Below are 9,501 nucleotides of genomic sequence, written 5' to 3' on the forward strand. Positions count from 1 at the left end.
AGGAACATGCTTCAGCATAGTATATGTCTATATGTCAGATCTATAGCCAAGAGTTCCGGAAGTTGGGAAGCCGAGGCAAGTGGATCTCTGTGAGTTCAAGGCCAGGCTGGTCTACATAGCAAGTTCCGGGGACAGCCAGAGCTACATCAAAAAACAAAAAATCGGATGCAAGACAAGTTTTGTTTTTTAAATTGTCAACAGTCATGTTCAATATAATGGTTGAAATTCTAGCCACAACAATAGAACAATAGAAATAATAAAAGGGATAAAAATAAGAAGTTGTTATTTGCACAAAGTCGTTAAAGACTACTCAGGAAATTCTTAGACCCAACAAAAACTTTCAACAACTGCCAATAACTCCTCAGGGCTTGGGGCTCATGAACCCTCCCCACTCTGTGTTTGAATGTTGACTGGCTTGATGTTCCGTAAGTCTGTTCAGCGGCCATGAATGCAGCAATCCTGTTTTGTCTAAAAGATAGTTTCTCTCTGGTTCACCTGGACTTCTCTGCTCTTCCAGTCTTCCTGCCCTCTCTTCTGGGATGCTTCCTGCCCCTGAGTACTGGGAGTGATGTAAGATGTTTTCTCTGTGGCTGAGAACTCCACTAACACTCTCTGTATTTTTATTAATGCTGAGTTTCTGCATTGACTACTAGCAACTAGACAAAGATGCGTCTCTGATGAGTTCTGAAAGCTGCACTAATCTATGGGTATAGACGTGAATTTAGAGGGCCATTTAATGCTATTCTGATTTAGCAGACTGTTAGTAGTAGATTCACTACTGGGGCCTGTAGGCCTGCAGCCATGGGTTCTTGGTCAGATTTACAATACAATACTGGGCATGCATTTCCTCTCCAAATATTATTAGGTTGCTTCAAGAATGGAGTTAAATTACTTGAAAGTACTTTGAATAGTTCAGGTCTTATTCTGAAACTTTAAATAATATTAGAACAGATAGATAGGAGCCCTCCAACTCAGGTACTGGTAACCAAACTTAGATCCTCTGGAAGAGCAGAAAGTCATAACCAATGATCTATCTCTCTACCCTCACTTTTTTTTTCTTTTTTTACTTTTAAGGTCAGTTGAGGCTCCTTAGAAGTGACTTTTAGGGACTTGGACAGATTCCCATAAGTCCTTTAGTTTCTCTCTACCTTGTGCTATCTGCTGGGGTAAGCCAGGATCTTGCTAACCTGGCTACGTCCAACCTCTGTAACATGAGGTTTCTTGGACTCTTGGACCAGCTAGGTCCCGCCACCCTTCTCTGCCCCCAAAGAGACACACAGACACTATATTAATTATGAAACTGTTGGCATTTTGGTTATGGTTTCTTATTCTTAATCATTAACTCATTTCTATAAATCTAAGTTTTTCCACATGGTCTTCTATTACCAGAGGAAAGGTCTGGGCCTCTTACTCCATTGGGGTCTACATCATGTCTGCTCAGAGTCTCCATAGAGAAGAAAAGAGAGTGATTTCCTGTTTGTCCCTGCTTATATTCTGATTCTGCCCAGCTACATCACTTCCTGTCTATCTGTACAGACCTGCAGACCTCTCTGGTTAGCTAGTGACAAATTTCTGCCCAGCTACATCACTTCACTTCTTGTCTGGCCAAACAGTATTTTATTCATCAACCAAACATACACATTAGAACATTCCCCATCAAACCTCTGGCATGTCCATGGTTTCACTGATCAAAAAGACAAGTGACTTACCCGAGCTATAGCATGCTTTTAGAAGTGTCCCATCATCCCTTGAGACCTAGCTGACCTGGTCCTTTTAGCCTCCAAATATGGCTATTGAACACCCAGAATCTCAGTTCCATCAATATTGAAGAACAAAATGTGGTTTAAATTTTACCTACTGTGGAACAGATAAATCTTAACAAAGACTGATGATTCTAATTAGAAGCCTGACAAACTCAGGAGAAAGTATAAGCACTTATTTGACAAAACAGAAAATATCTGCTCTTTAAACATGTTTTTGCAAAGCCATACTATTTTAAGTTGTAACTTTCAGAAGTCTTCTTGTGACATGCTTAAACATTTAATTTTTTCCCTAATTTCACTTTACTTCCATTTTGAAATAATCCTTTATCTTTAGGATAAAATCTTTATACAAAATCCTTTCTCATCTAAAAGTATTTGATTTCTCCCTAATCTTTATTTTTAATTTAGAAACAATCTTATTTACATATCAATCCCAGTTTCTTCTCCCTCTCATCCTCCCATGTCTCCCACCAACCCCCATCCCACCCCCATCCACTCCCCAGGGAGAGTGGGGCCTTCCATGGGGGAATCAAGAAGTCTGTCATATCATTTGGAGCAGGGCCTACGCCCTCCCCCGTGTGTCTAGGCTGAGAGAGTAGCCCTCCATGGGGAATGGGCTCCCAAAGTCCATTTGTGCAATAGGGATAAATACTGGTTCCACTGCCAGAGGCCCCATAGACTGCCCACGCTTTCTATCTGACACCCACTTTCAGAAGTCTTCGTTTGGTCCAATGCTGGTTCCCCAGCTGACAGTCTGGAGTCTTTATGTCCCCCTTGCTCAGAAGAGCTGTTTCTGTGGGTTTCCCCAAGCTGGTCTTGACCCCTTTGCTCTTTACTCCTCCCTGTCTACAACTGGATTCCAGGAGTTCAGCTCAGTGTTTAGCTCTGGGTGTCTGCTTCTGCTTCTACCAGCTACTGAATGAAGGCTCTAGGACGGCATATAAGGTAGTCATCATTCTCATTATAGGGGAAGGGCATTTAAGGTAGCCTCTCTACTATTGCTTAGATTCTTAGTTGGGGTCATCCTTGTGGATCTCTGGACATTCCCCTAGTGCCAGGTTTCTCTTAAAACCTATAACGGCTCCTTCTATTATGGTGTCTCTTTTCTTGTTCTCCTCTATTCTTCCCCGACTCTCCTTAATCTTTTTAAAAACAAAATTGTATTTTATATATACAACTTTTAATTTAAATTTTTAATTTTTTGAGAATTTCATACATGAGCCCTATATTTATATAATTTCTAGCCCTCCCTCTGTCTTTGTCCAAGTCTTCCTGTGTCTTCTCCACTCCCTCTAAAGTTTATAACCTCCCCTTTAATTATTAAAAATCACACACACACACACACACACACACACACACACACACACACACACACACACACGTATGTATATGCCCTATAAAGGAGCTTGTCTCTATAGAAAACAGAGTCTTTTTCTATAGTGGTTTGAATGAAAATGTTCCCACTTAGGGCATTTGAACACTTGGTCCCCAATTGGTGGTACTTTGGGGGAGGTTTAGGAGGTGTGGCCTTGCTTAAGGAAGTATGTCACCAGGAGCGGGCTTTGAGATTACAATGCCATGCACCATTTCCAGCTCACTCTCTCTGTTTCATACATATGATTAAAGACATTAGCTCTCAGCTTCCTGCTCCTGCTACCATGCCTGCTGCCTGCCCCCATACTGTCCCTTTCCCATCTAAAAGTATTACAGACTCTAATGCTCTGAAACTATAAGCCAAATAAACTTTTTCTTCTTTACGTCACCTTGGACATGGTGTTTTATCATAGCAACAGTAATGTAACTAATACACCCTCTGTCAACAGCCATCGATTGTCTTGTAGTTCTTCATGTAAGGGTGAGATCTTGTGAACTCTTCCCCCACCCATACTGGCATGTCAACTGGCATTGTCATTATGCAGGTCTTGTTTAGGCAACCGTATTATTGAGATTTCATGTGCACAGCTTTCCTGCCATGGATAGAAGACACTAACTAGCATGGTGATAAGTATGGATCTATCTGCATTTTTCTGTATGTCCGAATCCAATTGTACCAGCACCATGTGCTGAAGATGCTATCTTTTTTCCATTGTATAGATTTAGCACCTTTGTCAAAAAATAAGGTATTCATAGGTGCATGGGTCAATATCAGGGTTTTCAATTCGATTCCATTGGTCTATTTGTCTATTTTTGTGCCAATACCAAGCTTTTTTCAGAACTATGGCTCTATAGTAGAGCTTGAAGTCGGGGATGGTGATGCCTCCAGAAGATCCTTTATTGTAAAGAGTTGTTTTGGCTATCCTGAGTTTTTTAATTTTTCCATATAAAGTTGTGTATTGTTCTTTCAATGTCTGTGAAAAACTGTGTTGGGATTTTGACGGGGATTGCGTTGAATCAGTAGATTGCTTTTGGCAAGATTGTCATTTTTACTATGTTAATTCTACCTATCCAAGAGCATGGGAGATCTTTCCATTTTCTGGTATCTTCTTTTAATTTCTTTCTTTAAAGTCTCAAAGTTCTTATTGTACAGGTCTTTCACTTTTTTGGTTAGTGTTACCCCAAGATATTTTATGTTGCTTGTGGATATTGTGAAAGGTGATGTTTCCCTGATTTCTTTCTCATTGGATTTATCATCTGTGTATAGTAGGGCTACTGATTTTTTTGAGTTAATTTTGTATCCTGCTACATTACTGAAAGTGTTTGTCAGCCGTAGGAGTTTCCTGGTAGAATTTTTTGGGTCACTAATGTAAAGTATCATGTCGTCTGCAAATAGTGAAAGTTTGAATTCATCCTTTCCAATTTGTATCCCTTTGATCCCCTTTTCTTGTCTTATTGCTATAGCCAGAACTTCAAGTACAATATTGAAGAGATATGGAGAGAGTGGACAGGCTTGTCTTGTTCCTGATTTTAGAGGAAACGCTTTGAGTTTCTGTCCATTTAGTTTGATGTTGGCTGTTGGTTTGGTGTATATTGCGTTTATAATGTTTAGATATGTTTCTGTTATTCCTGTTCTCTCCAAGATCTTTATCATGAAGGGATGTTGGATTTTGTCAAAGGCTTTTTCAGTGTCTAGTGAGATGATCATGTGGTTTTTCTTTTTCAGTTTGTTTATATGGTGGATTACATTGATGGATTTTCATATGTTGAACCATCCTTGCATCCCTGGGATGAAGCCTACTTGATCATGGTGGATGATTTTTCTGATATGTTCTTGGATTCGGTTCGCCAATATTTTATTGAGTATTTTAGCATCGATGTTCATGTGGGATATCGGTCTGTAGTTCTCTTTCTTAATCATATCTTTGTGTGGTTTGGGTATCAAAGTGATTGTAGCCTGGTAGAAAGAGTTTGGCAATATCCCATCTGCTTCTATTGTGTGGAACAGTTTGAGGAGAACTGGAATTAGTTCTTGTTTGAATTTCTGGTAGAATTGTGCAGTGAAGCCATCTGGCCTTGGGCCTTTTTTGGTTGGGAGGCTTTTGATGACTGCTTCTATTTCATTAGGGGTTATAGGTTAATTTAAACTGTTTATCTGATCTTGATTTAATTTTGGTAAGTGATATTCCTTCAGAAAGCTGTCATTTCCTTTAGATTTTCGAATTTTGTGGAGTACAGGTTTTCAAAGTATGACCTGATGATTTTCTGGATTTCCTCAGTGTCCGTTGTTATATCCCCCTTTTCATTTCTGATTTTGTTAATTAGCATGCTCTCTCTCTGCCTTTTGGTTAGTTTGGCTAGAGGTTTGTCTATCTTGTTGATCTTCTCAAAGAACCAACTCTTTGTTTTCATTGATTCTTTGTACTGTTTTCCTAGTTTCTACTTTGTTGATTTCGGCTCTCAGGTTGATTATTTCCTGGCGTCTACTCCTCCTTGATGAATTTGCTTCTTTTTGTTCTAAAGCTTTCAGTTGTTCTGTCAATTCTCTAATGTGACTTTTCTCCAGTGTCTTCATGTGGGCACTTAGTGCTATGAACTTCCATCTTAGCACTGCTTTCAAAGTGTCCCATAAATTTGGGTATGTTGTGTCTGCATTCTCATTAGATTCTAGGAAGTCTTTAAGTTGTTTTTTTATTTCTTCTTCAACTCAGGAATGGTGCAATTCGGTGTTATTCATTTTTCCAAGAGTATGTAGATTTTCTGCCATTCGTATTGTTGTTGAATTCTAGCTTTAATGCATGATGATCTGATAAGACACAGGGGGTTATTTCAATTCTTTTGTAATTATGGAGGTTTGCTTTGTTGCCTACTATGTGGTCAATTTTAGAGAAGGTGCCATGTGGTGCTGAGAAGAAGGTATAATCTTTTGTGTTTGGATGGAATGTTCTATAGATATCTGTTAAACCCAGTTGGGTCATAACTTTTTTCAGATCCTTTGTTTCTTTGTTAAGTTTCTGTCTGATGGTCCTGTCTAGTGGTGTAAGGGGGGTGTTGAAGTCTCCTACTATAAGTGTGTGTGGTTTTATGTGTAGTTTGAGCTTTAGTAATGTTTCTTTTACAAATGTGGGTGCTTTCGTATTTGGGGCATAGATGTTCAGGATTGAGACTTCATCTTGATGGACTTTTCCTGTGATGAGTATGAAATGCCCTTCTTCATCTCTTTTGATTGCTTTTAGTTTAAAGTCTAATTTGTTAGATATTAGGATTGCTATACCAGCTTGTTTCTTGAGCCCATTTGATTGGAAAATTTTTCCCCATCCTTTTACTCTGAGGTATCGCCTGTCTTTGAAATTGAGGTGTGTTTCTTGTAAACAGGAGAAGAATGGATTCTGTCTTTGTATCCATTCTGTTAGCCCATATCTTTTTATGGGTAAGTTAAGACCATTGACATTTAGGGATATTAATGTCCATTGGTTCTTCTTTGTTTTGGATTTATTTTTGGCGGTGTCATTGCATGTGGATTTCGCCCTCCTGGTTCTTTTTGTGTTTGGTAAAATTAGATTATCTATTGCCAGTGTTTTTGTGATTGCAGTTTTGTTCGTTGGGTTTTAGTTTTCCTTCCAGAACCTTCTGTAGTGCTGGATTTGTGGATTCGTATTGTTTAAATCTGTTTTTGTCATGGAATATCTTGTTTTCTCCATCTATAGTGATTGAACGTTTTGCTGGGTACAGTAGTCTGGGTTGACATCCATGCTCCCTTAGTGCTTGTAGGGTATCTATCCAAGACCTTCTGGCTTTCAGAGTTTCCATTGAGAAGTCTGGTGTGATTCTAATTGGTTTGCCTTTATATGTTACTTGGCCTTTTTCCTTTGCTGCTCTTAATATTTTCTCTTTATTTTGTAGATTTGGAGTTTTGATTATTATGTATCAGGGGGACCTCTTTTTGTGGTCCAATCTGTTTGGTGTCCTGTAAGCTTCTTGTACTTTCATAGGCATATCCTTCTGTAGGTTGGGGAAGTTTTCTTCTATGATTTTGTTGAATATGTTTTCTGTACCTTTGAGCAGTGTTTCTTCACCTTCTTCTACACCTATTATTCTTAGGTTTGGTCTTTTCACGGTGTCCCATATTTCCTGGATATTTTGTGTTAGGGATTTGTTGGACTTGAGGTTTTCTTTGGTTGATGAATGTATATCCTCTTGCGAGTCTTCAATAGGTGAGATTCTCTCTGCCATCTCTTGAATTCTATTGGTTATACTCATGTCTTTATTTCCTGATCGTTTATCCAGCCTTTCCATTTCCAGCATCGCCTCATTCTGTGTTTTCTTTATTGTGTCTATTTCAGCTTTCATGTGTTGAACTGTTTCAAGAACTTCCTTCACTTGTTTGGATGTTTTTTATTGGCTTTCTTTAGATTCTTTAAGAGATTTGTTTATTTCTTGAATTTTTTGGTTTGTCTTTTCCTCCATTTCGTGTAATTTTTTGTTTGCATTTTCTTCTATTTCTTTAAGGGATTTTCTTGTTTCCTCTTTAAAGGTCTGTATCATCTTACTGAGATAATTTTTGAGGCACATCTCATCTTCTTGCTCTGTGTTGGGCTTTTCAGATCTTGCTGGAGTGGAGTCCCTAGATTCTGGTGGTGTCATATTGGTCTTTCTGTTGTTGAGTGAAATCTTATTTTGTCTTCTTTCCATATCTTCTTTTAGTGGGTGCAGGTGGGGTCTCTCTATCTCCTCTTGTGACCCGGTGGTGTGTGGGTGCCAGGAATTCAATGTCCACAACTCTGGATGGTCTTGCCTCTCCTGGTAGTCTCCTCACTCCTTGTTGATCGTTTGGCGGAAAGAGATGGAAGAGTGGGGTGCTACCAGATTCAAGGAGAAGGGAGCTCCACCCTTCCTGGGCGTGTCTACTCCAAGAAGGCAGGCGCAGGCGGGGGTGGGGGGTTTGGGTGGGGGTGTTCGGGGTTAGTGATGGTTTGGGTGGGAGTTGGGTGAGGGCAGAGCCTCACTCATCTCGTTCCTGGGTCGGTCGGTGGAAAGCGGAAACTCTTTATTCTTAATAAAACAACTTTATCGTTTGAAGGTGGCAGTAGGAACGCGGAAGACGGGTCTTCCCTCTCTTGCTGTGGGGACCAAGGTCAAGCACCCGACCCCTGCCTGAGGTGATGGTGGGAAGCCCTCCACACTTTGCTGACCTGTCACGGAGGGTGGCAGGGGCAGGGGGAGTGCCAACAAAACATCTGGTGGGTTAGCCGGCTGCTTCGGAGCGGGAGGAGCTGGCCGGCGTTCTGCTAACTGGTATGAATCCTGTCTCCATATTTAAATGTGGATCCACGATATCTTGTTCAGGATACTGATGAGTTTATTTTGCCCACTGGAGCTAACAAAACCCGAGGCCAATTTGAACTAGCTTTCTTTACCATGAGGATGTTGCATGACAGGGGTTGCATTTGGGGCAATGAACGTCTTCGGCTAGGATTGAAGGAAACCCAGAGCATGGCCTGGTCCAAACCAAGAAATGTACAGATTTTGAATATGGTGACTAGGCAAGGGGCACTTTGGGCTAATACTCTGGGTTCCTGGTTTGCTCTGTAGTGCATTTGGTGTTATCATTGAGAAAACACAGGGTGCAGAAATGACCTCAACGTAGTAGCAGCTGGAACCATGACAGGAATGTTGTATAAATGTCCAGGTGGTCTTCGAGGAATAGCACGTGGTGGCCTGGCAGGACTGACACTCGCCTGTCTCTATGCACTGTATAACAACTAGTGAAGGAACCGGCTTCCCTTTTGGCAGCCATAATGGTTGAACATGTGCTTCTATGACCTTGTCCTAGAAACCAGAAAGTCAGATGCCTGTCTTGTGACAAGGAACCAATCAGAAGTTAGCTGGTGGTGCTATGCTTTATGGCTCTGGGTGTGCTTTACGGACAAGCGCACAGCAATGACGTAGAGAGCATAGCAACCACCCTGGGAGGGCCTATGAGCCATAACAACCAGTTGACCAATCAACACAGGGCAAGCCCTCCAAGCCTGGAGGCACACCAATCGTGAGCCTGTGCGTACCCCTAGACACTCCCCTTACGCTGCCCTATAAGATCTTTGGGGAGACCTTAGGAGCCGTCTTTTTCTAGCCGTCTGCCATGGCGGGTGGGTGAAAGACCCGAGCTAACATGGGGTTAGTTCGTTAAATTACAATAAAGCCTCGTGCAGTTTGCAGCAAGCTCTCGAATCCGCCTGGTGATTGGGGTGACCGCGAACCTGGCCTGAGACCCCGGATACTTGAGTTTTCGGGGGTCTAACATTTTGGGGGCTCGTCCGGGATTTGCGACCACCCTTCACCTGAGTGGATTCGATCTTGGAGGTAA

General features: G+C 41.2%; 1 pseudogene; it reads left to right on the plus strand.

Moving 5' to 3' along the window:
* The first annotated feature begins 444 nt into the window (after nt 1–444).
* On the plus strand, nt 445–8,903 carry LOC100759125 (annotated as a pseudogene).
* The last annotated feature ends 598 nt before the right edge of the window (nt 8,904–9,501 follow it).

Source organism: Cricetulus griseus, chromosome X, assembly GCF_003668045.3.
Source record: "Cricetulus griseus strain 17A/GY chromosome X, alternate assembly CriGri-PICRH-1.0, whole genome shotgun sequence".
Lineage (NCBI taxonomy): Eukaryota > Metazoa > Chordata > Mammalia > Rodentia > Cricetidae > Cricetulus > Cricetulus griseus.